Source organism: Nycticebus coucang, chromosome 14, assembly GCF_027406575.1.
Source record: "Nycticebus coucang isolate mNycCou1 chromosome 14, mNycCou1.pri, whole genome shotgun sequence".
Taxonomy (NCBI): domain Eukaryota; kingdom Metazoa; phylum Chordata; class Mammalia; order Primates; family Lorisidae; genus Nycticebus; species Nycticebus coucang.
This window is the reverse complement of record NC_069793.1, coordinates 97181733-97206093: the sequence shown is the minus strand read 5'-3', so window position 1 is coordinate 97206093 and position 24361 is coordinate 97181733. Positions and strand designations below refer to the sequence as shown.

The following is a 24361-nucleotide window of genomic DNA, read 5'->3' as shown; positions in this document are numbered from 1 at the left end:
CCGCCGCGCCGCCCGCGCCCCTCCCGCGCGCCCCCTCTCCGCGCGCCGCGCTCCGAGATCGCGAGGCGTCCCCGCCGCCGAGGCTCCGCTCCCCCTCGCCCTTTTCGCTCGCGGTTTGGGAGGAGGAGACAGCGCCAGAGAAGCGAGCGGGGGAGACGGCGGAGGGGCTTGGCCGCGCGTCGGCGTCAGCCGTGGCGGGGCGCCCGGAGCGGCCAGGCGGCTGGCAGTAGCGGCGGCGGCAGCTCGGAGCAGGCGCGAGAGCCGGCGCTGCTCCTGCAGGCTGCGCTGTGCTCCGGGCTGCGGCTGGGGAGCTCGCGCCCCCGTCCCTAGCCTGGTGCTGCTGTTCTCCGTCTGCGGCTCCTCTCCTCTGCCTGCGAACCCCACGCGGCAGCGGCAGCGGCGGCGGCGGCCCGGGTCTTGCAGAGCGCGCGGCGGGCACTGCGGCGGCGGCAGCCGGGCGGCCGGCTCGCCCGGAGCAAGATTTCCCGGCGAGGAAGACGGCAGGGGAGGCGCCCGGTGGAGCCGGGGATCGCCGGCGGAGGCAAGGGTGCGTGGGGATTTTCAGAGTGGTTATTTGGCTGCCTGGCGCAGCGGCAGGAGCGCGCCTGCCGAAGCACAGCCCCAGCTGCCCGGAGCAAACCGGCTGCTAGGTGGGCTCGGGGAGGCGAAAGCAGGCAGAGCGCGTGGGGGAAACTTTTCACCTTGTAAAGTTGCTGCCTGGGCGCAGCCCCGAGCGGTGGTCGCCGCCGCTGCGGGCAGGAGGACAGAGACTCTCGGCCCTGCGGCGGGAGCCGGGAGGTTTACACGGAGAGTTGCCCAAGTTTGGGGCTGAGGATTTGGGGAGGCGGGTGAGGGGGCTTGCAGTTCCGTGCACCCATCCCCGGGTGCCGACTTGCCGCTGCAGGTGGATGATGAGAAGGTTCGGGCATGCGGCGAGCCTGCTTGGTAAACGGGGCCTGTCGGACGCCCCGGGGGATGTTCAGATGCCAATAGATGCACTTGGGAGACCCCGAGGTCCAAGTGGGGTTGCCGTTAGGAGAGACGCCGCACAGAGTGGGGAGCTCGTCCTCCACTTCCACCAGGAAGGGGGAAGCGTTACTGGTGTGAGGTCCTTTCCTCACGCCTGGCTCCCGCTGGCGCGGGCTGTGGGCTGAGTGAGACGTACTGGATGGCAGCGGTTCTTGGACTGGGGGCGACCGCCTCTAACAGAGTGGCCCGTAGGAAAGCTTGATCTATCTTGAAAGGGAGAGAGAAACCGAATGCTTTTCGAGAGTGCATGATTTTTGGCGGGCGTGCAGGAAGGCTGCTTGTCTTTGAAAAGAAAGCTGCGCGGGTCCGATGGTCCTGGGGGTGTGCAGCAGCCTTCTCTGAGTTGGGGGCAGGACTGCTGCGCGCACCGGCTTGGCGCTCGGGTCCCCTTCTCGGGCAGCGCTGGGTGCGCCTCCTCTCCCGGGCACATCGGGGTCGCGGGCGTGGAGGCCCTGGAGGTGGCCTGGAGAGTCCTGGCGCGGTGCACGGTAAGCTAGAGGATTCCGCCAGTGGGAGTCACTGAGCTAAAGCGCATCTGGCCCGCGGGCTAGCGCGAGGTGCCGAGCCCGGGTATTTTTAGCAGTGCTGTGGTTTGAATTCTGTCCTCTCTCCTCTCTGGCTGACTTTTGTCATTTCCGAGATGTTAAACATTGACCACGCTTAGGCATCACGGAAAGGAACTTTTATTCACTTTTTTTTGCCTCCCCATTCTTCGTGGCCTGGGGTGCGCTCCGGGCAAGCATGCGGGAGTGGCGAGCTAAGAGACTTGCTTGGGTTGCCCAGGATGAGAGGAAAGGAGGGCGCTCCCACGGTGCGGGCGAGCTGGCTGTGGCACCGGAGGCCGCCGCTCCGTGTCATAATGGGCGCAAGCCAGGGAGTGAAGCAGGGGTCCCGGTATGGATTAGGGGGATAGGGAGGCTGCCGAGACCCGTAAAAAGGCCGTGAGAGACTAGGAGAGGCTCCCGGGACGGAGAGGCGCCTGCAGCCTGGAGCGTGGGCGGCCGGTGGCTCTGGCCGGCCCCCAGCGCTATGCCCCCGACCGCGTTTCGCCGCCTCGCACCCTGTGGGGCTCCGCCTAGGGTTTGGGCGAACCTGCTGCAGCCGCGGCGGAGGGAGGGGCGCGGGGACCGCGCTAACGTTGAAGCCTTTTCTCCACCTCTCTCCTGCCCGCGCTCCTCCCCGCCCCCAGACTCCGGCGCGTTCGTCTTCCAAGTTGGATCCCACTTTCATGTACAAGTGTCAGACAAACCCGCGCGAAGCTCCGCGCTCGCCCCGGGCCGGGCCAGACGCGGCGGGGCGCGCGGGGGGAGGGGCGCCGTCTCGGCAGCCGGGGCGGCGTGATGTTCCCACCCGGGGCCTGGGCTCCTATTTGTGGGGCCTTGGTCTTTAAAAGGTACACATAAACAAACAAGAAAAACCAAACCACTCCTGGCCACTTGCATTCCACCGCTTTTCTCCTCCTCGCCTCGGACATCCTCATTTTCTGGCCCTGACGCTTCCCTTTTCCGAGGCGAGTCGGGTGGTAGGAGCGGAGGGGGCGGAGGAGCTGGCCGGCCAGTTCCTCACGGTGGATTTGCGCTCCGGGCTTTGTTGCTAGGATTAGATTCCCTGATTTCGCGGGGCGGAGATGAAATAAAAGCAGAGAGACAGAGGACTGGCCAGGAACTGTGCAGACGACTTTGCCCGGATCTAGGAGGCCCGTTCAGGGGGCGGAGAGGGAAGCCCGCCATCTAGGAACTGAGCTCGGAGGCGCTCACGGCTCGGGCTGACCACAGAGCCCGGGTTTCTTCTCCCCCGGCTGACACCGAACTTCTCTCTTCACGTTTCTCCCACGCTGGGTTGATGTTCACGTGTGACGTGGAGATTTGGATCTGGGAAGGAAAGGCGGAGTTGCAGGAGAGATGAGGGAGCAGTGATGGCGAGGTTGAGATTCTGCAGAAGACTAGAGATTGCACGGAGCCAGCTGCTTTTGCTTTCTTTTTTTTTTTTTCCTCCTTCTTTTAGTGCTTACTCCTAAATTGGAGCAGTTGAACCATGAGGATAAAAAGCAGCCAGGAAAACCAGGGCGCCAAGAAACAAAGACAGAAAAATGCATAATAACTTCAGCTCTTTGATGTGCTTTTTATCTCCAGGCTCAGAGTGGGGGAAGGGTTTTTAAAAGTCATTTCACAGGGAGAAAAGTTGTCTCTTAGAATTAAACCGAAGGCTGATATTCAATCATGAATCCTCCGTTGCCTTTTTGGAACTTGGACAATGAGTGACGTGATGTGGGGCCCGGTTTCTATGCACGGTGCCCGGGGATGAGAAAGTTCCCAGGACTGTCCAGTTAGAATGTCTTCATATCTGAGCTGCACAGACGGCCCCACACGAAAGGCAGCTGGCTCAGAGACCAGCAAGCGGTCAGCTGCTGGGCTGGCTCCATCTCTTGTCACTGCAGGATTTCCACAGCCAGTGTTTTGTAACTGGCTATCACATTTTTCTATTTTTTTCTTTCTTTCAAATTTTATTTATTCCGGTTCCTGAAAGAGTCATGTGGGGGATTTTTTAATAGTCAGGACCCAGTCTGTCAGTTAACTAGCAATTACAGTTGTGCTGAGCTACTCAGAAATGAAATGAGGAGCAATAGCCAGCGGATGCCCACTGACCTGCAAGCTCTGTGGTTATTTTGCCAGCCCGCAGCAGCGTTGGGTGAAGCAGCAAGCCCTCCAGGCTGCTCACATGGCAACATTTTGATGTGTCAGGTTATGTAATCATCCATGCTTTCTTCATAGGGTGCGGAATGACCTGCACTAATCTGGCTGATGAATTATGCCAAATTGAAAGAAGCAGGCAATTACCTGTGAGGAGAGAGTATTTAGTCATTACCAGCTGGTCTGAGGAGTGTCCGCATAGCTGGTGTGCTGTTATGCTATATTGATAGCTTGCAAAGCAAAAAGGACCACGTGGCTCCATTTCACCAATTGTGGAGTTGGTTGTTCCTTAATTGGTGGGTGGGTGGGCTTTTTCCTCTGGGGCAAGAGAGCAAAAGATAATATCTGGGATAATGGGTTTGTTCCATTATGGGTCATATCCAGGTTTTTTCTTGTGCAGGAACCTTCAGTAGGGATCATCTGATGGGATCAGGTGGGCTAGTCCATCCAAATTGATTTCCTTTGATTACTGGGGAAGGCTATTGATGAACCATCATCTTTACTGATAGTAGCAAATATCAAAGTTGGAATGAAGATTTACGAGAAAGGGATCTGACGGACTTAGAGCGGAGGGTTGGTGTCTTTGCCTCATTTATTCCTGCAGGCAAGATAGTGTCTGGTTTCCACGTAATCTTAAAAATATTAAAGGAAGAAACACAACCCCTCTGGAGTTAGCTTTGCTGCTTGGCAAAATTTTCTGCCACACTTTTTTTGATATCTGATGATTAATGACTATGCCATTAGCAGGCACATCCTACCCGAGATGAGGGTGGGGTCCGTGTTTCATAGGCGACCTCGTGAGGATCTCCAGGGGTGACAACTGTCATCAGGAAAAACTCTGAAACCAAGTACCTTTTCTTTGTTTTGGTCATTTTAATTCTATAGGCTTCTCAATTCTGTCAATTGCAGAGGACCTGCTTCTTTCATAAGGTCTTTTTTCTTTGTTTTTTACATTGCCTCCCTTACTCCAAATTTTTTTCCCCAAGAATATTTAGGAAAGCTAGCTTCTCCTTTAAAAAGAAATTCAGCTTAATGCCACAGATTTAATTTATTGAGAACATATTTGACACTTGTCTACTAGCTTCAAGCAAGTTTCTGGTCGACCACAGTAGGTTATCAGTTATATGTAACAGTGACAAATGACCCATTCTAGCAGTCAGCCTTGGAATGGCATTCCCAGGTTAGTTTTAATGTTTTAGACTATTTTAGAATGGGACTTTTATTGTTGTTATTAAGTGGAAAGGATAAAAACTTGAGAATGGATTTACTATCATGACAGTGGTCTTCACTGCATAGCAATATATAAAGTGATCCTCCAGAGGAGGTGTGGGGACGATGGCAGGACTGTCCTTCCTTGGACTGTGCATTATGAAGTTCGCTTGCCAGGGCAGAAATGTCATATAGGGAGCCTGAAAGGGGTCGGGGAGCAGACTTTATTATTTCACCTTTCTGAGCTTTCAGGGTTCTAGGACTGTGAATCATAGATTCTTACCTAATAAAGGAAATGTGTTGAATTCTTTAATTTATCCTTTTTAAATTTTCTGTAAAATCACATGGATTTATATTTTTGTATTTTCTTTCTTTTAAAATGCCTCTTTTTCTATTTTATTTTTCTTCATTTTTACCTTTTAAAAAATACATTTCTTTTAAATTTCTTTTCAGTGATATTTACTGAATCTACCTCTTTCATAAGGTAGTAGGCAAGATTCAAAGAACAGGAAATTATGCCCATTGCTTCTGTGTGCTTGCTGTTTTGTTGGGAAAATGAGACATTCCCATATGTGCACATTCCGGAGTCAACTCATGACAGTATTTATTAACTGACAAAAGAATGTTAATGAGCAAGGGCCTGGAGGAAGGGAGAGATGAACATAAGCTGGAGTAAACTTTCTGGAGGAGGGTAAAGTGAATATAATCCAATTTAATAATTCTTAGTGAAGCCCTAATGTATGCAAAATTAATTAAATCCTTCGTTTCCTTAGGAGAAGGGCAAAGCTCCTTTGTGGATGCATATATCCATGGGACAGGCCAAACAGGTTGTTAGAATGTTAGTCACAATTTTGAGAAGACTCCAGAATTTATACAAGTCCTTTCTCCACTACCCTTTTGTGGTTCCTCACTCCCCAAGTTCAAAGAAGACTTTGAGACTTTTTGGATGTGTGTGGGAGCCTGCACATGGAACACGAGGTGTATTATTCAGTTTTCTTATGTTTGAGGCTTAGTTATGAATCTCAGGATTGACTGGCTTTGGCATAGAAATCTCTGAATTTGTGAGGTGTTTTGTTGTTTAGTTATTAAGCACTTAGGTCTGTTGCTTTTTTTTTGAAACAGAGTCTCATTTTCTTGCCCCCTGTAGAGTGCAGTAGCATCATAGCTCACAGCAACCTCCAACTCTTGAGCTCAAGTGATCCTCTTGCCTCACTTTTTCTATTTGAGTAGAGACAGGGTCTCGTTTTTGCTGGTCTCGAACTCCTGAGCTCAAGCTATCCACCTGCCTTGGCCTCTGGGAGTGCTAGCATTACAGGTGTGACCACCGCCTGGCCTGTTGCTTGGTTTTTAACGTTTAAAAAAAGTTAAGGTGGTGTCTGTGGCTCAGTGAGTAGGGCGCTGGCCCCATATACCGAGGGTGGCGGGTTCAAACCCAGCCCCGGCTGAACTGCAACCAAAAAACAGCTGGGCATTGTGGCGGGCGCCTGTAGTCCCAGCTGCTTGGGAGGCTGAGGCAGGAGAATCGTGGAAGCCACTGTGAGTCAGGTTGCAGTGAGTTCTGTGACATCATGGCACTCTACCGAAGGCTAAAGTGAGACTGTCTCTACAAAAAAAAAAAATAAATAAAAATATAAAAAAAAAATAAAATAAAGTCAAGCAAGTGGTAGACAAAGTAACACTTAGCGTCTTAGCTTCTAGACTCTAAGTGAAAAGGGTAAAATTTTTACTTGGAAAGTTCACTGTGACTTGTTAGTGCTTGTACTTTGTAGAACAGTTGCAAATGATATTTCAGTTATTATTTCTTTTCTTTTTTGAGATGTCAGAGATAAGCTGAGCTGTCGAATAAAGCACAGATATGAAAGGTTAACTGGAAGTTTGTTTAATTGTAATTTCAGGACTTCAACTAAATTCAATTCCAAAGAATCTGATAAAAATTATAACCTTGTTGGTACTGTCGAAGATTAAAAAGAGAGCACCCTGGTGCAGCTGTTGATGTTTCACATTTCAAAATAAACTCCGAATTATTAATTATAATTATTAATTATTCAAAATAAACTCCAAATTATTAATATTAACTTAATATCATTAAACATTATTTAATACTTTTATGTATCTGACAGTATGCCAGATGGCAAATTAAATTTAGTGACAAATGAGCTTAATGACAAAAAAGTCAAAAGTTTTTTTTCTGTCCCATAAACTTGTGTGTGTATGTATGTGTTTTCTTGAAAAGCAGAATGAGGTTATATCTTGGCAAGAGAAGTGGCTTGGTCCTTTTTGAAACCTAGAGCGTTTATTACATGTGACATTTTGTTGTTTGTTTTTACTCTGTGTGATTAATACTGTGGACATCTGAAATCTTTTTTGACTGTGGTATGGTATTCTCTATTTGGCTCTAGGTGGTGACTGAATAATGACAGTTACTTCTGTGATTGGTTGTGTAGTATATTGTGGGATTCAGATGGCAGAGTCCCATGCCAGGCTAGATGCTGTAGCTATAGTTTCATTGGAGAAACTGTAGGATTTGTAGGAGAACCTCACTGCAAAGAAATGTATACAGGGAAGTAAGCCAAACGCAGACGACTTTAACATCACCAGTATTATGGATAGAGGGGTGTGAATCATTCCCATACTTGAAAAAAAAAATTTCCTAATAACAATTTCAATCTGATAAATCAGAATTCAGAAGTGTGTGGTAATCGCCCTTGAAATTGGGTACCTATCTGATAGGACTGTAAAGGCATTTCAGAATGTCAATTAAATGGAAAAATATGCCTGGAATTGCATATAATTAAGAAATGTTGAAGTCCGGTGTCTATGTATTCAGACGCTGTAGAAGATGGTTTAATTAGTGATCAAGGATTTGGATTTATTGACAGAAGGTCTCTTTTCTCATGGCATGCTTCACTCATTAAAAGCTTATAGTATCCTGGATCTTTTTAGCTGTTGGAATTTGACCGTTTGCCATTTGATGCTTCTTGACGTCAGTGATGTGTGCCTTTTGTTTGTTTTTTTGTTTTTTTGACATTGCAACTGATTAGGATGATATTGCTTCTTGTACTGATGCTTATTCCCTTGCGGTGAGCATGGTCTATCTCGTCAGCCTTAGGAAGCATCACCCAAGGACGAGGCAAAGCCTAGTACCTCTGAAAAATAAGGATTGGGAATAGAACTATCATTGTGGAATTTTTGTGCTAGCGCCTTAGAAGTCATTTGTGAGAATAATTTCATCGTTGTAACCATTGGTTTTATATTATAGTTACACGACGGCCAAATTTACATTTAAATTCATCTTTTTTTTTTGCATCCTTTTCAGATTTGTGGTTGATGGTCTAGTTGTACAAATTCCTTTTATTTCCACTTGTTGGCATGTAAAGGTTTCCAATCATATGGGGAGACTGGAAAATTCTTTTTAAAAAAATACTTTTGTTGTGGCATATGTTTCTTTTTGTGCTGTGTTTGATAATTATAAAAGCCAAAAAGTACTTCAATTGGTAAGGAGATAACAAAGGAAGGTTGACAAGTGAGGGAAAGAGAAGCATGGTTCACTGAATCCTGGAAGATTTGTCTCTACCTGTTTATAATTTAAATTTTGGCTGCCTTCTGCATGGGCATTAATGCGAAACAGCTAGTTTTATAAGATTTTGTAATTCCTCATCTTCATAGGTATATTGTCTAACTAGGAGCTGTGTAAAGTAATCTAGCATTCCATCTTTCCTGTAGACATAGCAGATCATTCACAGTCTGGTTGGACTAAGTACATAGGACATTGTTAGTCTTTCCGACGGCATGTCCTGGGTTCTTTAAGTTCATGTCTTTTTTTGGCAAAAGTGTAGTGAGAGTGCTCTTATTACCTTTGACTGATTTTTGCATGGAGCATTTTAAAAAAATGGTGCCTGACCCTTCAAAAGTTAGCTTTCTGGGACGAATGGTGTTTACCTAAACAAACATAAAAAAAGACACGATGAGTTCATGACCCTCGGTCAGTACAGTGGTGAATTGAAGTGACATCATCTGCTTGGAAGGCCCTGGATTAACTAACGGTGGTACAGTAATGCTTTGGGTTTGTATTCAGCCAACAACTCTTACAATGAGGAAATTAGGCAATCCAGGCAATTGAATAATTAAATGAGACATGTAAGACAAAACATATTATATGGCCAGATCAATTTCCTAGATCTCCTTGAATTATCTAGTAATTAGATAATCTTTTTTTTTTTTTTACTTTGGAAGTGTAGATTTTGTATGCGTAATTACTTGCGTTAATCACTTTATTCCCAGGTTATATTCAGCAGTGCACACATTCTATTCAATTTATACTTTGTGTATTTTTGTTACATAGATAGGATTAATAACATGCCTCTTCTTCAAAGAGAAAGAGGGAGAGGCAGGTATTTTATGAGATTTGCCACTTTCATACATCTCATCAATGATTATTATAATAATCCAAGTGAATAAACCTAGATTGCTCTTACACAATAGCTATGCTTTAAAACGTTGAGTGTAAATCACACTGTTCAAAGCAAATCACATTTTAAATGCATTCCATTAGGGAAAGTTCACTGTTCATTTGAGCAGAACCTGTGGCTGATGATCTTATAAAGAACATGTTGTTTATCCTTATTTTATTTTTTAAAATTTAAATTTTTGTGTATCAGTGTTGTTGTTGGTTTTTGTTGTTGTTTGTTTAGACTAGATCTGACTCTGTAACCCAGGCTGACTCCAGTGCAGTGGCACAAGCATAGCTCACTGCAATTGCAAACTCCTGGGCTAAAACACTTTCCCACCCCGGCCTCCCAAGTAGCTGGGACTGTAAGTGTACACCATCAGACATGACTAATCAAAATGCATTTTGTTTGCAGAGATGGGTATCATCCTGTTTGTCCAGCTGGTCTGGAACTCCTGTCCTGAAGCCACACTCCTGCCTGGGCAACACCAAGAGCTGACAGCCTAGCAATACCACTGTGCCTGGTCTCCATGTGTATCAAAGTTTTAAAACAGAGGCCAGAGAGGATACACATTGGAAATATATGTATCTTTCAAATATATGATAAAGCGAGAGTCAGAGTTCAACCTTCTCCCTGGGTCATGCTTTGAGGAAAAGCCTCAGAGAGGAAGCTGGAAGGGGAAGAAGGGTTTGGAGTTAGAGAAGATAGAAACGTCCACCTCGTTGATGGAAATAATGAAGACAATGTTAAAGTTTAAGAATGTCTGGATGGTCAAAGCATGCCAGGTCAGCCTAGACTCCCCCTTCTGACAGGTCAGCTCTTTGATGAAGATTCTCCCTAGGATCATTTCCACATGCAGTCTTCAGAGTATCTGGAGAAGAATCCCTCCTCTCACAGAGTTCTCAACCTTCTGCAGGCTTTGCGGTACTTGGCGCTTATTGGTTACCCCACCACCACCACCACCACCACCACCGCAACTCCTGACGTCACTGATTAGAATCTTAGGCTGTCCTAAGATCTGGGTTAAACCCAATCTCCACTCCTGATTTTTTTGTATCTCTGTACTGAGATCCCCCTACACTTGGTAATGTTATTGCAGCACTGTTACCAAGTGCCTCGTGATGAAATGGCCTAAGTTAGTATCTGTCTCGCACAGGCCGTCATTCCTGGGGCTCAGTGGTATATAATCTTTGGCTGCCCACTCTTATTAGTGCTAGATCTTGCCAGTGTTTAATATTTAAAATTAAATGACCATATTTGTGTATGTTCAACTTGGATGGTGATTAAATTTTTATTGATTTATTTTTTTTGAGACAGAGTCTCACTATGTTGCCTGGGGTAGAGTGCCATTGCGTCACAGCTCACAGCAACCTCAAACTCTTGGGCCTAAGTGATTCTCTTGCCTCAGCCTCTCAAGTAGCTGGGACTACAGGTGCCCGCCATAATACCCGGCTGTGTTTTTTTTTGTTGTAGTTGTCATTGTTATTTAGGAGGCCCTGGCTGTGTTTGAACCCGCCAGCCTCAGTGTATGTGTCCAGTGCCCTAACCACTGAGCTGTAAGCGCTAGCCTGTGATTATTAATTTATATATATATATATATATTTAAATTTACCCCCCCTTTCTCCACCCATCCTTTCCCTTTTCTTTCCCTCCCACTTCTCATTCCCCTTCATCTTGGGCTGTAGTTGGGTTATACCTTTCATGTGAAAGTGTGGGTGCTTATAAATTGGTTTCATTGTAGGGCTGAGTACATTGGATACTTTTTCTTCCATTCTTGAGATACTATACTAAGAAGAATATGTTCCAGCTCCATCCATGTAAACATGAAAGAGGTAAAGACTCCATCTTTTTTAGGGCCGCATAATATTCCATGGTGTACATGTACCACAATTAATTGATCCATTCATGGGTCGATGGGCACTTGGGCTTCTTCCATACTTAGCAATTATGAATTGGGCTGCAATAAATATTCTGGTACAAATTTCTTTGTTATAAAGTGATTTTTGGTCTTCTGGATATATACCTAATACAGGAATTGAAAGATTGAATGGCAGGTCTATTTTTCAATCCCTAAGTGATCTCCAAACATCTTTCCAAAAGGAACGTATTAGTTTTCATTCCCACCAGCAGTGTAGAAGTGTTCCCTTTTCTCCACATGCACGCCAACATCTATGGTTTTGGGATTTTGTGATGTGGGCTACTCTTACTGGAGTTAGATGATATCTCAAAGTAGTTTTGATTTGCATTTCTCTGATGATTAAGGATGATGAGGATTTTTTCATATGTCTGTAGGCCGTGCACCTGTCTTCTTCAGAGAAGTTTCTCTTCAAATCCTTTGCCCTCATTGAGATGGGATCACTTGTTCTTTTCTTGCTTATACGTTTGAGTTCTCTGTGGATTCTGATTTTTAAACCTTTGTTAGAGACATAACCTGCAAATATCTTCTCCCATTCTGAGGTCTGTCTGCTTGCTTTACTTACTGTGTTCTTGGCTGTGCAGAAGGTTTTTAGTCTGATCAGGTCCCAGAAGTGTATTTTTGGTGTTGCTTCAATTGCTGGGGGCGGGGGGCTCCCTCCTCATAAAATATTCTCCCAGGCCCATTTCCTTAAGAGTTTTCCCTGCACTCTCTTCTAGTATTTTTATAGTTTCATGTCTTAAGTTTGAATCTTTAATCCAGTGAGAGTCTTATCTTAGTTATGGTGAAAGGTGTGGGTCCAGTTTCAGTCTTTACAGGTCGCCAGCCTATTAATTTTTAACAATTGAGCATCTATGACTAAATGTTAAAAAAATCTCCCTTTGAAGAATTAGTATTGCATTATAACCCTGGTACTAGTAGGCTGTAGTATTTTTGAGGTCCACATATTTTAATTGAAAGAAGGGTCCTCCAGGCACATAGACTCAGGTTCTTTTTTTTTTTTTTTTGGAGACAGACTCTTGCTTTGTTGCCCTGGGTGGAGTGCCGCGGCGTCACAGCTCACAGCATCCTCAAACTCTTGGGCTTACGCCATTCTCTTGCTTCAGTCTCCCACGTAGCTGGGACTACAGGTGCCTGCCACAAGGCCCAGCTATTTTTTGGTTGCAGTTGTCATTGCTGTTTAGCTGGTCCAGCCAGATTTGAACCTGCCAGCCTTGGTGTATGTGGCTGATGCTGTAACCACTGTGCTACGGGTGCCGAGCCTATACTCAGGTTCTTTTTTTTGTAGAACCAGAGGCTCACTTTATGGCCCTGGTAGAGTGCCGTGGCCTCACACAGCTCACAGCAACCTCCAACTCCTGGGCTTAAGCGATTCTCTTGCCTCAGCCTCCTGAGTAGCTAGCACTACAGGCGCCCGCCACAACGCCCAGCTATTTTTTGGTTGCAGTTCAGCCGGGGCAGGGTTTGAACCTGCCACCCTCGGTATATGGGGCTGGCGCCTTACCGACTGAGCCACAGGCGCCGCCTATACTCAGGTTCTTGATGGTCTGATTTGTCAAAGCTCTGGCCCTTTCCTAGAAGTTCTCAGTGAGTCTCACGAAGACACCAAGAAGATATACGGAGTAGATATGTATGTCTGGTCGCCTGTCAGCCCCACCACTTTATTTTCAAGGAACATTTGATAGAGGAATTTTGTACCTCGTGGTGTGGTACTTTCTCACGGAGTTTGATGTTCCTAGATAAAGGTGAAATCCTAGATGTAGGAGATATCTCAGTGCTGAGTTCTATCTCAAAAAAGCGTAGAGTACATAAGAAAGGGGTTATTGTGAGCATCCCGGGAGCCTTTCTCATTTATATTTAAAAATTAAATGATTTACAAACACCTGTGCTCTAACTATTACAACACTAAGTCAAAGTCAGTGTACTCACAAGAGATTGAGGCATTCCTGGGTACACTGAAACATGGGGGTTTCCAGGGGTGCTGCTTACTGGTTCTGAATATTCTGGGCAAGAGAATCTTGCTTTAAGGCTCAGATAGACAGTGTCTGGTACAGTGAAGTTTGTCTGTGTATAAATCAATGTTCAACATTACCTGGCAGTTACTGATAGAGTAGATTAAAATGCAGGTCTTTAAAAACTTCAAGTCACTTTTATTTTCCAGTTACACTGTTCTGTATGTATTATTTGAGGGGCAGGCTCATAAAATGAACATGTGAATAAGTGTGTGTCTTGGGAATGTTATTACAAAAAATGTCCAATAACTGTTTTTCTTGAATGAATGGAAATTGGAAAAGGCTACGTCTGTTTAGACATTTTGTTATTCTGTTGGGCTTAACAAACAAAATCTCATTAATAGCAAATCCATGGGAGCATGAGAAATGTGTAATGCTCTTAATTTCTTATTAAGTGATTTGTGTTTACTGAAAATTGGCTTGAAGGTAACATGGCACGTAATTCCTAATATTGGACTTAGGTGAGTTTAGACCACCAAGTCTCTCCCGTCATGAGAATGTGCCTACCGTTCAATGTGGGCTGGAATCATGGATGGGGAGAGGGATATCTTATTTCCAGAAGGATTTGCTGAAATGAGAAGATGATGACTTAGACTTTGGAGATCCTTTTTTCATGCTCCTGTGCCTTTTAGGTTTATGTGATTCTTGCAAGCCTTTATTTCTCCAGGCACGCTTTGTAGCTTTGTGCGTGTTAGTGAGCAGATGAGAGGGAGGAAGGGCACAGAGGGGCTGGGGGAGGCAAATGTAAATCCCGTTTTTTCCTTATTAACTCATGAGGCCTGCTGGGTAGCAGCAGGCATTACCAGACATTTAATTGTGTGCTAGGTAAGACTGGCACAGCTCCAGCATCACGGTGCAGCAAGAATTACACTCATCAGCTGGGATATACTGCATATATTGATTAGAGTTGGGTTTTGTTATGCAAAAAGAAAAATCCTTATACATAGTGGGAAAGTAACCGAGAGTAATTAAAAAGGCAGAGAGTTAATTTAGAGTTCTTCAGATAAAAGGGCATTTTGATCCTTTGCTTCCAGGCAGATTTCCGGGCAGGCTGGAGTGGTCTGAGTGCTGAGTCCGCGTGGTAAGAGGTCCATGGTACCAACTCAACTGGAAGAAGAGAACTGGTTGGGCCGTGGAGGGATGAGCTGGCAACCGATTCCCCCCACTTTCTCCTTGGTGACTCTCTTCTCTTTCGGTTGGCTCTCGGAGCTTTTCTTGGCCTGTCTAATAACTTTTGGTTATTATTCATATTCCTGATAAGAACCGAGTGGGGCCCCCCACATTGTAGAGAATTTAAACCACAGTGGAGTCACCTAGAACTCTGGCATGTTTTCACGTTGCATCCCTCTTTTCTCCAGCTGAGAAAGCTTTGGAGTCATTGTTGTCACAGAAGACGTCTTCTGTGAACGGGGTATTTGCACACCCACCCTTTCCTTCCTCCTGAGCCCTTCCACTCATAGGTAGTGCTTGCCACAAAATCGTTGTTCAATGCACATTTATCCAATGGATGAATGAATGGGATATGTTATAGGTTTGGGGTGCTGGAATAATCGAGCATTTTCACAAGAAGGTACAGGTGGTGTTCGGTAGACTTTCAAGTATCATTAATCTCTGAGATCCTAAAGGAAACATGGGGCTGGGGAACAAGAAAGTAACTACAATTTATTGACCATCTTCTGCACTGGGCTCTTTGCATACGTCCTTTGTGTTGGCTTCACCATGGTAAAGATATGGCTAGAAACCTAGGGCTGTGACAGGGTCATGATTGAGCCTAAAGCTTTTTTTCTTTCTTTTTTTTTTTTCAGTTTTGGCTGGGGCCAGGCTTGAACCCGCCACCCCTGGTATATGGGGCCGGCTCCCTACTCCTTGAGCCACAGGCCCCGCCCAAACCCAAAGCTCTTTTTAACAACCAGGACTTTGCAAAAGTAGCCAACCCCAATACTGGCAAAGGAGGATGACTTCATACTCCCAGAATTTGGGGGTAGAGGTCAAAGATAGGCCATGAATATTTCTTTTGAGGGCTGAGTGTTTTTCTTCAACATGTGTGAATTTTATAGTCTGTTCTATAATGTGTTTATTTAAACATGAAGTGATATTTTAACTTTCAGTTATCAAGGTACTTAACATTTTCTTCTCAGACTCTTTAAGAAAAATTGACCCCCCTGAAAGTTGCACCAAGTATGTAGTCTCAAGGATACTTTGGGAATTTTCACACTGGGAATCAGAGTGGACAGTCTGGTTGGAGAGAGAATGGGAGTATCTTGAAATTTTTCTTTTTTTTTTCTTTGAGACACAGCCTCAAACTGTCGCCCTGGGTAGAGTGCAGTGGCATCACAGCTCACAGCAACCTCCAACTCCTGGGCTCAAGTGATTCTTCTGCCTCCACCTCCTAAGTAGCTGGGACTACAGGGCGCCTGCGACAACACCCGGCTATTTTTTGGTTGCAGTCGTCATGTTGTTTGGCGGGCCCGGGCTGGATTTGAACCCACCAGTTCAGGTGTATGTGGCTGGTGCCTTAGCGACTTGAGCCATAGGCGTTGAGCCAGGTATCTTGAAATTTTGTTTCCATAGTAAGCATAGGTATTTTTTGTTGTTTTGTTTTTTCAAACTTAGATTGCTTGCTTGCTTTTGTAGGGTGGCCTGGAGTGTTAGAGACGGGGAAGGGGCTGGAACTCTTTCTGATTTTATTTTCATTTATCCAGGGGCTTTAAGAACCCTTGTTGTAATTGCTGTTAATCCACGTTTGAGAAGCCCACACTAGAACCAACCTGAATTATTTGTATATGAGGTCAGACAATGAAGTTCAGGCATTTGCCCTTGAAAACATGCTACATACCTTGTTGCTGAATGTCCCTCACTGAGTATCAGTACACCTCTGAAGTACTCCCCTTGGCCATCTGGTGACTGCAGTGATTTTCAGCAACGAAGTATATAATACTCTTCCTAGGGTGAGTTAGAGAACTTAATTGTCCAACCTTGTAATACCCTGTTTCCCTGAAAATAAGACAGTGTCTTATGTTAAGGTGTGCTCCCAAAAATGCGCCAGGTCTTATTTTCAGGGGACGTCTTATCTTTCCTGTAAGTAGGTCTTATTTTCAGAGTAGTCTCATTTTCGGGGAAACAGGGTAGTAACAGTGATAAGAGCCAATACTGTGCATATGGTAATTACAAAGCACTGTTTTTATCATCCTAGTTTTCCCATTAGGATCTTAAAGTTTATGGGGGAAAACTTGAGTAAAGGAAATGTGGATAAAGAATACTGAAAAACAGAATAGTTCCAAACTGCTTACTGGGCAGCTGGCATTGAACTGATAGGAGACTATTAAAAAGAAATTCTTGATAACAATAATAGTAACTTGCATTTATTTACCATTTTGCCATTTACTGTTTTTTTCCATTCATTTTTGCATTTGTTGATAACATCGGACATAGATGACAGCTTTACTTGTATTATCTCATTTGTCCTCCATTAACTCTGTGGGACAGGTACTATTGTTATTAAAGATAAAGACGTTGAGCAACAGAGCTGATAGTCACTTGTCCAAGGTAGCATTGTTTGGGAGATGTCAGAGCCAGGATTCTTTCTTTTTATTGAGACAGAGTCTCACTATGTCCCCTGTTTAGAGTGCTGTGGCATCACAGCTCACAGCAACCTCAAACTGTTGGACTTTAGAGATTTTTCTTGCCTCAGCCTCCGGAGTAGCTGGGACTACAGGCACCTGCCACAACGCCTGGCTATTTTTTGGTTGTAGTTGTCATTGTTGTTTGGCAGGCCGGGGCTGGGTTCGAACTCGCCAGCTCTGATGTATATGGCTGGTACCCTAGCCGTTGAGCTACAGGCACTGAGCCCAGAGTCAGGATTCTAACCTGGGTTTATCTAAATCCACAACCTATGCTCTTTACCACTCTGTCTAAAAGACTACTCTGGGCCAACAACTGTTTCTTTTTTAATGGGGTTCTGGGTTTCTGGCCTGTACTGAGCCTTACTCATAGTTATAGTGATTCTGGGGACTCATCCAGCTTTTCAGATTTTATAGTACCCCTTAAATCACCTGCCAAATTTCATTTGATTTTCTAAAACTTGAATGTGCACTCAGGTCCGCAGGAAGCAAATGAAGTGCCTTCAGAGAGGTGGCGATGCCCATGGACCCCTCTTGGAAATAACTTTTCCCTTCCAGGCTGGATGACACCACTAAGGAAGTGGAGAAGTTAACCAGTGCCCAACACATGAGTTTTTGCACCAGAGTAATTGACCACTTGCTGGACCTAACTTTGGAATTGTTGTGGGTCCATGTCATGTTACTCCTGGGAATAGCCTATTAGATTCTGGATGACCCTCACTTAGTTCTCCATGGCTGTGCTTGCAGAGAACAGGTCATATTAGGAAGTTGGAAATTTGCTGCTTTCTGATTTTTGGCTTCTCAGCTAAATGTAAATAAAAAGATGGAAGATAAAATGTCAAAACTGCGTTAGTTTGATTAGGGGTCTTATTTGCATAAAAGAGTCTTTGAATCCTAATTACCCCCTGGCTTTGGACCTTGCTTTTCTTGTCTCGCCTGTTACTTGGTCCGGGTCATTCCTCTTTCATGAAGATGACTTACTGAAATATTAATTTCATTGCCTGAAGTAGTCGATTCATAATGTCTAGTGAGGAAGTGAGGTTCTCCCAAACTCACTAAGGTAAGAGTTATTTTTTATACGTTTGGAAAAGGTGGTTCAGGAATTAGAGTAATAGGCAGCCAACAATTCAGTTTCATTTTGCCTGCCTCTAAGGCAGCAGTGAGTAGGTGTCTTTCTGTTCTTTGGTAATTACTGCAACGAAACAGCCATGACTGGGTAAGTTGCACGTTCAAGGTATCGTGGAGGAAGTTTCTAGGTTTTTAGAAATTGTTTTTATTTAATTGCACTGTGACCAGGTTTGAATTTGATGCGTAAAACTGCAGGAATAACGTGTGAATTTGAAGCTTAGAAACATTTTCTTCTTTTTAAAAAAAAATATAGATAGAGCTTAGTATTCAAGATTTTGTTGAATGGCTTTTCAGTTTGTAACTGCTCTTGACACAAAAGCTTGACTTGCATTGCTGTTTTTCCTTGTTATTTCACAGCCTGGGCTGTGTGTGTAATTTAATCCAGCGTATTAGAAAGAAGTTGCTTTCTTTCTTTTTTTTTTTATGGAGAGAGTTACTTTCTTCAGTGGCAGAGGTAAAAGCCCCCATTCTCCCTTAGTAGTAACTAAATAGTAATGCTCCTAAGCACAATTCCCCAAAACAAAATAGGGCAAAAAGATCCTCTCAACCCCAAACTGTAATCGCAGGTTTGTGCATCAGTGTAGATAACAGCCTCAAGTTGTTAACACCTACATTTGGAGAGAGTTAGGTTCATTTTATTGACATACTGTCCTGTCTGTTGTGAGCAGACTTGCATTATTCTTGGCTCAAACAACCTCTATCAGTTGACAAAAGCCAGCAACTCACTTACCTGGTCTCCCTTTTGGACAGATCCTTGACAGTTATGATTTTATAGTTCTTTTCGGCTGGTGTTGCTCAGAGTGAGTTAGTAGCTCTTTAGCAGAGCCGTTTTCCAGGTTATTTTATAATCCATGTTACACCCTCCTCCCCGTCGCTGGAACTGCTGGAATCATTTCTGTTTTTACTTTATAAAGCAGTTTGCTTAATGTCACAACAAAATAAAGCCTGGATTAGAAACAGCATTGCGGTTTCAGACTTAATGCCTTTGTGACATCTCATTGCTATGCAAATGCGATTCAAGAAGGTCACCCCTTTAGCAGTTGCTCTAGCCCGGGTTTCTATTTGATATTCCTTGGCCAAACTTACTAAGCATTCGTTACTGAGCCAGCCTGGGTGTTTAACTCTTTGTTGGCTTTGACGCTGCTGCTGAGCTCAACAGCTCCCACTTGAGTGGATGTTTTCATTTTAGTCACCTGCTTGAAAACCATCATCTGCTTCCCAACGTCTTGTGTACTTCAGGAGACAGAGTACTCATTTTTGCAAGATACACCTATTTATATACCAAGGCAGTATTAGGAGAGCTCATTTGTAATGTGTTTCTTTTGCTGTTTCAAATGTTTTATCATTGCTAAATACTGTGTTTTTTAGATAAATGTTTTATTTACTTACATCAGTGATGAGTTCTTGCAGATTTTCATAGACAAATTTGGGTCTGTGCTGGTAAGCGTTCACATAATACTTGTTTTGAAATTAAAGTGTCTGTGATTCACATTTGATTTTGTCTGATTTAGCAGATGGGTTACTAGTTACTGAAGGTGGAGGGATCTGCTTTTAATTCAGATTTTTGCTGCTGTTTAATTTACTTGGTTAAAGGGTGTTTGTTTATTTTTCAATCATTAGTCTGATAGTTACTTTTTCTTTTAAAATGTGGTCATAAAAAGTCCATTTTTAAAGATAATTTCAAGGCTGGGCGCAGTGGCACAGGCCTGTAATCCTAGCACTCTGGGAAGCTGAGACAGGTAGATTGCCTGAGCTCACAGGTTTTTTTTTTTATTAATATTAAATCATAGCTGTGTACATTAATGCGATCATGGGGCACCATACACTGGTTTTATAAACAGTTTGACACATTTTCATCACACTGGTTAACATTGCCTTCCTGGCATTTTCTTAGTTATTATATTAAGACAATTATATTCTGGGCCGCTCCTGTGGCTCAAGGAGTAGGGCGCCGGTCCCATATGCTGGAGGTGGCAGGTTCAAACCTAGCCCCAGCCAAAAAAAAAAGACAATTATATTCTACATTTACTAAGTTTCATATGTAAGATGCACCGCAGGTGTAATCCCACCAATCACCCTCCTTCTGCCCATCTTCCCCCCCTCCCCTCCCTCTCCCCCTTCCCCATATTCTTAGGTTGTAACTGGGTTATACCTTTCATATGAAAGCCATAAATTAGTTTCATAGTAGGGCTGAGTACTTTGAATAATTTTTCTTCCATTTTTGAGGTACTTTACTAAGAAGAACATGTTCCAGCTCCATCCATGTAAACATGAAAGAGGTAAAGTCTCCATCTTTCTTTAAGGCTGCATAATATTCCATGGTGTACATATACCACAATTTATTAATCCATTCGTGGATCGATGGGCACTTGGGCTTTTTCCATGGCTTAGCAATTATGAATTGGGCTGCAATAAACATTCTGGTACAAATATCTTTGTTATGATGTGATTTTTTTGGTCTTCTGGGTACATGCCTAGTAGAGGAATTATAGGATTGAATGGCATATCTATTTTTAGATCTCTAAGTGTTCTCCAAACATCTTCCAAAAGGAATGTATTAATTTGCATTCCCTCCAGCAGTGTAGAAGTGTTCCCTTTTCTCCACATCCATGCCAACATCTCTGGTCTTGGGATTTTGTGATATGGGCTAATCTTACTGGAATTAGATGGTATCTCAAGGTAGTTTTGATTTGCATTTCTCTGATGATTAAAGATGATGAGCATTTTTTCATATGTCTGTAGGCCGTGCACCTGTCTTCTTCAAAGAAGTTTCTCTTCAAGTCCCTTTCCCAGCCTGCTATGGGATCACTTGTTCTTTTCTTGCTTATATGTTTGAGTTTTTTGTGGATTCTGGTTATTAAACCTTTGTTAGAGACATAACCTGCAAATATCTTCTCCCATTCTGAGGGTTGTCTGCTTGCTTTACTTACTGTGTTCTTGGCTGTGCAGAAGCTTTTTAGTTTGATCAGGTCCCAGTAGTGTATTTTTGAAGCTGCTTCAATTGCCCAGGGGGTCCTCCTCATAAAATACTCGCCCAGAGCGATTTCTTCAAGGGTTTTCCCTGTGCTCTCTTTTAGTATTTTTATAGTTTCATGTCTTAAGTTTAAATCTTTAATCCAGTGAGAGTTTATCTTAGTTAATGTTGAAAGGTATGGGTCCACTTTCAGTCTTCTACAGGTTGCCAGCCAGTTCACCCAGCACCATTTGTTAAATAGGGAATCTTTTCCCCACTGGATGTTTTTAATTGGCTTGTCAAAGATCAAATAATGGTAAGTAGCTGGATTCATCTCTTGGTTCTCTATTCTATTCCAGACATCTACTTCTCTGTTTTTGTGCCAGTACCATGCTGTTTTGATCACTATCGATTTATAATATAGTCTAAGGTCTGGTAGCATGATTCCTCCTGCTTTGTTTTTATTTCTGAGTAATGCCTTGGCTATTTGAGTTTTTTTCTGATTCCATATAAAACGAAGTATTATTTTTCAAGATCTTTAAAGTATGACAGTAGAGCTTTAATAGGGATTGCATTAAAATTGTATATTGCTTTGGGTAGTATGGACATTTTAACAATGTTGATTCTTCCCAGCCATGAGCATGGTATGTTTTTCCTTTTGTTAACATTTTCAGCTATTTCTTTTCTTAGAGTGTCATAGTTCTCTTTATAGAGACCTTTCACGTCCTTTGTTAGATAAATGCCCAAATATTTCAACTTCTTTGGCACTACTGTGAATGGAATAGCGTCCGTAACTGTTTTTCAGCCTGACTTTTGTTGGTATATATAAAGGCTACCGATTTATCAGTGTTGATTTTGTAACCTGAGACACTGCTGTATTCCTTGATCACTTCTAAGAGTTTTGTAGTAGAATCCCTGGTGTTTTCCATATATACAATCATATCATCTGCGAAGAGTGAAAGTTTGATCTCTTCTGACCCTGTATGGACACCCTTGATCGCCTTTTCTTCCCTAATTGTGATGGCTAAAACTTCCATTACAATGTTAAAGAGCAGTGGAGACAATGGGCAGCCTTGTCTGGTTCCTGATCTGAGTGGAAATGATTCCAATTTAACTCCATTCAATATGATATTGGCTGTGGGTTTGCTGTAGATGGCCTCTATCAGTTTAAGAAATGTCCCTTCTATACCAATTTTCTTAAGTGTTCTGATCATGAAGGGATGCTGGATATTATCAAAAGCTTTTTCTGCATCAATTGAGAGAATCATATGGTCTTTGGTTTTTAATTTGTTTATGTGCTGAATTATGCTTATAGATTTAGGGATATTGAACCAGCCTTGAGACCCTGGGATAAAATCAACTTGGTCATGGTGTATAATTTGTTTGATGTGTTGCTGGATTCTGTTTGTTAGGATCTTGTTGAATATTTTCATCTATCTAAGAATAAAGTTCCTTGTAATATTCATTAAGGATTTTTTGAATTTCTGAGAAATCTGTTGTTATTTCGTCTTTGTCGTTTCTGATTGATGAGATTAGAGATTTTACTCTTTTTGTCCTGGTTAAGTTAGCCAAAGGTTTATCTATTTTATTGACCTTTTCAAAAAACCAACTTTTTGATTTATTGATCTGTTGTATAATTCTTTTGTTTTAAATTTCATTTAATTCTGCTCTAATTTTGGTTATTTCTTCTACTGGGTTTGGGGTTGGAATGTTCTTCCTTTTCCAGTTGCTGCAGATGTCCCGTTAAGTTGTTAACTTCCTCTTTGTTCTCTTGAGGAAGGCTTGCAGTGCTATAAATTTCTCTCTTAGGACTGCTTTGCAGTATCCCAGAGGTGCTGATAATCCGTGTCTTCATTGTTATTTTGTTCCAAAAATTTTGCAGTTTCCTTCTTGATCTCATCTCTGACCCAGCTATCATTCAGCATAAGGTTATTTAACTTCCATGTTTTTGTATGAGTATGCAGATTTCTGTTGTTACTCAGCTCAAGTTTTATTCCATGGTGGTCTGAGAAGATGCAAGGAATAATTTCTATTCCTTTAAATTTACTGAGGTTAGACTTGTGACCTAACATGTGATCAATTTTGGAGTAGGTTCCATGGGCTGATGAGAAGTATGTGTATTCAGTTTTGTTGGGATGACATGTTGTATAGATGTCTGCTAAATGCAAATGTTGGATGGTTACGTTTAAATCTAAAATTTCTTTGCTCAAATTCTTATTGGAGGATTGATCCAACACTGCCAAAGGAGTGTTGAAATCTCCGACTATTATGGAGCTGGAGGAAATCAAGTTGCTCCAGTCTGTTAGAGTTTCTCTTATAAATTGAGGTGCATTCTGGTTGGGTGCATAGATATTAATAATTGAAATCTCATCATATTGAGTATTACCCTTAACAAATATGAAGTGACCATTCTTCCTTACTTTTGTTGGTTTAAAACCTATTGTATCTGCAAATAAAATTGCAACACCTGCTTTTTTCTGGTTACCATTTGCGTGAAATATGGACGACCATCCTTTCACCCTGAGCCTATATTTATCTTTTAAGGTAAGATGTGACTCTTGTATGCAGGAAATATCTGGCCTGAGTTTTTATATCCGTCAGCCAACCTGTACCTCTTTATAGGACAGTTTAAGCCATTCACATTAATGGAGAATATTGATAAGTCTGGTAAAATTTTGGGTATCGAGTTTTTAGAAAGTCCAGTGGACATTTTTAATTCTTTTGCCACTGTGGAAGTTGCAGTTTGATCAAAAGTTTCTGAGTGAGTTTACTTTTGTTGTAGAGGATTGGGCTGGTCATTATGGAGGGTAGGTCTGAGAATATCCTGAAGAACTGGTTTGGTTATGGCAAATTACTTTAACATATGAAAATGTCATTAAAGTATTTAATTTCTCCATCATAAATGAAACTAAGTTTAGCTGGATACATGATCCGGGGTTGAAAGTTATTTTGCTTTAGGAGATTAAAAGTCGATGACTACCCTCTTCTGGCTTGAAAAGTTTCAGCAGAGAGATCTGCAGTCATTCTAATATTCTTCCCTTTGTAGGTAATGAATTTCTTACATTTGGCTGCTTTCAGAATTTTCTCTTTCATATTAACACTAGTGAAGTTAATTAAGATGTACCTGGGGGATGTCTTATTCGGATAGAGTCGTGCTGGGTTTCTGAAACTGTCTGCTATCTGAATTTCAGAATATCTTGGTAAGTCTGGAAAATTCACTTTCATAATTTCATGGAGAAGGGCCTCCGTGCCTTGCGAGGCCACTTCATCACTTTCAGGGATTCCAGTGAGGTGGATATTAGCCTTCTTCGAATTATCCCAGAGCTCTCTGAGAGAATGATCTGTTTTTGCTCTCCA

The 24361-nt window shown here is 43.1% G+C and overlaps 1 protein-coding gene across 1 annotated transcript in view; it reads left to right on the top strand.

Moving 5' to 3' along the window:
* The first annotated feature begins 266 nt into the window (after positions 1 to 266).
* Positions 267 to 24361, top strand: part of FAT3 (FAT atypical cadherin 3) — a 768910-nt gene continuing 744815 nt past the window's right edge. Inside the window, exon 1 of the mRNA XM_053561979.1 lies at positions 267 to 547. The gene's annotated coding sequence lies outside the window, so the exon portion shown is untranslated. The remainder of the gene's footprint in view (positions 548 to 24361) is intronic.